Raw genomic sequence first — 5,152 nt, 5'->3', positions numbered from 1 at the left:
AACCAAAGGAAAGCACACAATAAAATACATAACTAGAGGAAGCTGTTCATTATGTTCAGTATTTTCCAGCACAATAATTGAGTTCTATGTTCATGGTTGAAGAGGGCATCATGAAAGAGGAATCTAATTTACAAAACCTGCTATCAAAAAGGAAACAAGATGCGTTACAAAAGTGAATAATAACGTATTGTCCTACAGCCCAGAGCGCTGTGGTTGGTGTTTTCCACAATTAATGTTTCATATATTCTCCAACCCCCCTGACTCATTCTACTACTCCGTCTGCTATAGGCGGAAGCAATGCACACCCCACTGGCCAGGAGCAGATGGACTTACGGTTGGAGGTGGGAGCTCCTTCCTTTGCACTTTTTGTAAATGTATGCATGGTAGCGTTTCTATAGGTGCTAAATTATGAATCACGCTCAAGTGAAACTGAACGATTGCATGATAGCTACTGTCTGTAACCTCAGCTCTCTACTGCAGCTATTACAGAATCCTGTTCGGCACGTTCACCTCTCGTGGGACTAACCCCTGTGCAATACCCTTTATATTTTAAGAAACGCTGATGATTGAACGTTAGAGGTTACTTACTTTGTCTCCTCCCATCAACACCGACTTAATAAAAACCTCCACAGTACAGCTTCATCTAATTATATGTTGTATTATATTACAAAAACAAGCCTCAGATGCCAGTGTGTATTCATTTCCCTGTGACAACATTAATGGAGTGCAATGGCCCGTTCAGTCCCAGCATCCTTCACTCCTCCAGGGATCCGTCGACTCGTTGTCTCCAAGGGTGGGCTGAAGTGAGAGAAAAGCACATTCATTAACGCAAATCAATATTTACTTGCATTCTAAATCTGTTGCAATAAAGTTCTGAAGTGCACATAACATAACAAATGTAGCTACCCCAAAAAAAGTAATTAATTATTTGAGCGTATATCTAAAAGCCGTATTGCAGTTTGACACTGGTTATAGGCCCAAATGAGCAGGTGCTCTGATTCACCTCAAATTGATTGAGCAATGAGAGACCTGCATGCATGAGCACCAGCGAAGGCCGATACGAGTTCCAGACACAGGGGTAATCACAAACGCCCAGATCCCACCGGAGAGGCGTGCCCCTCGCAGAGGTAATTGCCAGAGCGAGAGCACACAAGTGCAAATACTCATTCAGAGGTAAAATAAGAAAATGAGTTGAGTTGTTTACATGGGTGGTGGCAGAGGGGAGTACATTAACACTGGGAGACCCATCTGGAGATGCTGGTTCCACTCCGCAGACTTCATTTCATTATCTTAACATGCTCCCTCTGACCTGAAGAAAAATGACAACTGATTTACCTCAAGATCAATTTGTATGTAAATCAGCGAAGACCCAGAGAGCGACGCAGTGGCTTAACAGCCGTCATTTCCCGATCTGAGGCTGTCAGTTGGCTTCAGTCAGCAGAGCAGCTCTACGAGCACCCACAAATGAAGCTGATTTCAATAAGATGAACCCTGACAAAAATATTAGAAAATTGAACAGACTGAACACCAGCATGCAGATCGCTTTCACAATATCAGATATTTCATGCTAAAATCATAACCGAAATATTAATATATACTTATATATTAAAGCTAATATTGGTCATGATACAGTTCACAAATAAAATGACTCCGAGTTGAAGTCTCAAAAGGAAAACAGTGTACACCTCATGCGTCACATGACCTGCTCATCAACAGGATGTTAAAATATTGCAGTGCGACAGGGAAATGTTTTAATATCTGAATGATGAATACAATATCAGACTAACAGGTGTGGCTGCTCATTTCCTCTTCTTTGAGCCCTAAAGCTTTAACTCACTTGAGGTCGAACTGAAAGAAGAGGAAATGAGCAGATGTGGGAGAAAGGATCACACAGGATGCAGCCCTGCACAATGCAAGGTATGACTCACATTCATTTGACAGAACAGAAGCCTTCATCCCCACCACAGCGCTACAACACATGATTGGGGTTTTGGATGGTTTAACCCCACAGCACTTGACAAATGTTGCTAAATATAGTTGTCATCCAATAGATCTAAGACTGATCAATAGTAATAGTATTAATCATAAACAGTGATAAACCCCATAGCTCCATTCCTATAGGAATGCATGGTAGTCAAGCTGTAGTTTTGTTTTCTCATGATTGGTTGGCAGATTAATAGTTCTTCTAGTTGCACACCCTTCAGTGGCAAATATGATTTACATTCTTAATACAGATCATGTATTGTGCAATAAGACTGCTAAAAAGATTTATACATGCTCTCCACGCCCACTGTGTTGTTAAAACACACACACACGCATACACACACACATACACACACACTTAAAGTACAGCCACAAACAGCCATTTACAGTTCACTTGCATTAAAACACAAATCCTGCAGTGCCTGCTGTTCTGCTCAGAATTACACCAATAAATCATACAATAGCCTGTTCAATTTTATCTGCAAACCTTAACAAGGCAGCCAATCAGACACTGACAAGATCCATAGACACAGGAATAAAAAAGCTATTAGTGTTATTGGATAGACATATTATCTTTGTCGCAGGATGCTACAGTTTCGGCAGTGTTGATGAAAAACGGGTAATGATTAAGCCCTAAGCACATTCAGGCACCCATTCCATGCCTTTGTTTCATGTAGTTACTGCATTCATAAAATGCAATTACTGAATCCAAAGGGTTAAAAATGTTGTAGTCAAAGAAAACCAAGGTACTCCAAGGTTTTTGCTTCATATACTGCCATAATACAGTCCAGTCCTGTTTAGTCCCTTAACCCCCAATATCTCTTTATATTTCAGAGGCAGTTTGTGTTTAATGACTCACACACACACACACACACACACACACACACACACACAGACAGACACTTTGGGGGAGGATGAATGTTAATGGGCTAGTGTTGTTTATTTTCTCTATAAATAACTCCACTACGGTTTAATAAAGCTACTGTTCAGTTGAAATCTAGTAAGTTAAAATAATTTAACTCAATAAAACATATAAAATCCAATGAGAAGTAATTGTTGGTACACAAGTTTGAATTCTTTAGCACAAAATAGGCATAAAATCTGACTAAAGCTTCTGTTTAATGCCATTTGTTGAATACAAATTTTTTTTGGATCAGCTGTAGACTCAGCAATAGTCGTTTTTGGCGGCTGTCTTGTTTTTAGTTTTAGTGTAGTCTTTGTGTCAAATTGTAATTTTAGTCTATAAGTCTCGGTCATATCCATACTCATTTAAGTCTAGTCAAGTTTCAGTCAACTAAACGTCTGAGCATTTAGTCAGATTTTTGTCAAAACTATCCATGAATATTTTAGTTTAGTTTCAGGCATGAAAAACTGATGACATTTTAGTCTAGTTTTAGTCAAGGAAAATTGTATTTTAATCTCTTTCTTAGTAATGCAATTCTATTTAACCCAGTCAATATAGTACAAGAACCTAGTTGAAAACAAATCAGCATTTTTCTTATTATTATATTATTGTTACTTTACAGACTCAAGAATACAGTACATCCATTCCAGACACAGAACACTTTCTGGTTTGTTCCATGTTTTATGACCACTCATTCTATTTTTTCCCCACTTCATTCTAAAGAAAGTGGGTCCATAGATTGCTTCATCATTTTTTCACAGCCATCTGCTCACCCATCAGAAGTATCCTGAAATCTATGCAATTGTGTATCGCAAAAGTAACTTGTAAACCCCATTTAGTCTAGTTTTTATTCATCAACGATGTTGCATGATGTATTTTGTTATCGATATCGTCACATCACCAGCATTTACATCCTGTCCCGTCTTGTCTTCATTATGTCAAAAAGGTTCGCTGATGAAAATATTCTGGCATAAATTTAGTTGACAAAATATAATATGCTATACAGATGGAATCCATGCCACCACAAACTACCCTTATCTCTCTTGATGAGAATTTTTTTCACTTTAATTTTGGTCCACTACTTAGGTAGGTTTGTGCCCTGTGGAAAATGAGATGATGTATGGATCACTCTGCACCAGTCAGTTTGTCTGCTGAAAGCCTGCTGATGGAAACGACACTTTAGTCAATAGGTTTTTATAACAAGCATTGTTTCAATGCATTAATACAGCTTGTTCATGTTAACCATGAAAACAGCAAAGCAAATCTTGATGTACAATGACCTCTGCCAAATCGCTCCTAGGCTTCATGGACAAATGCAGTCTCAGGCAGAGTGAAGACTGAATTCCCAAAACGACCATTTGGACAATCATCCCCAGGGGGGAGGCTCATGTTGGGGCTAAAGAAAAGAATTTTGGTTATGCACGTTGGCTCTTCCAGCCTTTCCCAGGCAGTGATCTAATTATTCCGTGTTAAATGGGCATATGGCCAATGGTGCGTATAATAATGCATTTCCACTGATCTGCGTAATGAGCCTGCTTGTGATGCTGCAGGCTTTGACATACAGATTGGCCCTCTCCTTGTCAGCCCCACCCACAGCTCAACCCACTCCGGCCCCATAAGAGCAACCCCACTTAAAATGCGCCCTGGGTTCCCAGCACAGTTAATGAAGTCCGGACTGTGATTGATTTAGTCCATAACAGGGCAATCTTTGGGGATTAATGGTAATGTAGGTCCCTGACAACACAGAATTCTGGAAAAAAGTCAAAACAATTCAATGCCTTTTAGGAATTCATTTGATGTTTGGTTCTTTGAAGAATCACTATGATTTCATGCCACTTTAATGAACTAACTCAACAGTAAGTCAAAGGTACCACTGTTTAATATGCCTGATTCTAAAGTAAGATACCAATGGCCTTCCAAAAGTATTACAAGGATTTTACAACAACACAAAGGAAAATAAAAATGACTTAACAAGCATTCAATCACTGCTCTCCATTCCTAAGAGATGCTGAGATGTGTGATTCATCAGGACAGGAAGTTTAACCTCCCATATTTTTCCCTTGCAGCTCTTCAAGGAGCTGTCCAGTGACCTCGTAATCAGAAGGTTCCCGCCAAGGTGCCACTAAGGTGCCACTGAGCAAAGCACCGTGCCCACACTCTGCTCCCCGGGCACCTGTCATGGCTGCCCACTGCTCACAAAGGGTGCTGGGTTAAAAGCAGAGGTTGTATCACCGTGTGCTGTGCTGTGTATCACAATGACAATCA

Source organism: Denticeps clupeoides, chromosome 5, assembly GCF_900700375.1.
Source record: "Denticeps clupeoides chromosome 5, fDenClu1.1, whole genome shotgun sequence".
Lineage (NCBI taxonomy): Eukaryota > Metazoa > Chordata > Actinopteri > Clupeiformes > Denticipitidae > Denticeps > Denticeps clupeoides.
The sequence above is the reverse complement of the archived record's forward strand: the minus strand, read 5'-3'. Positions refer to the sequence as shown.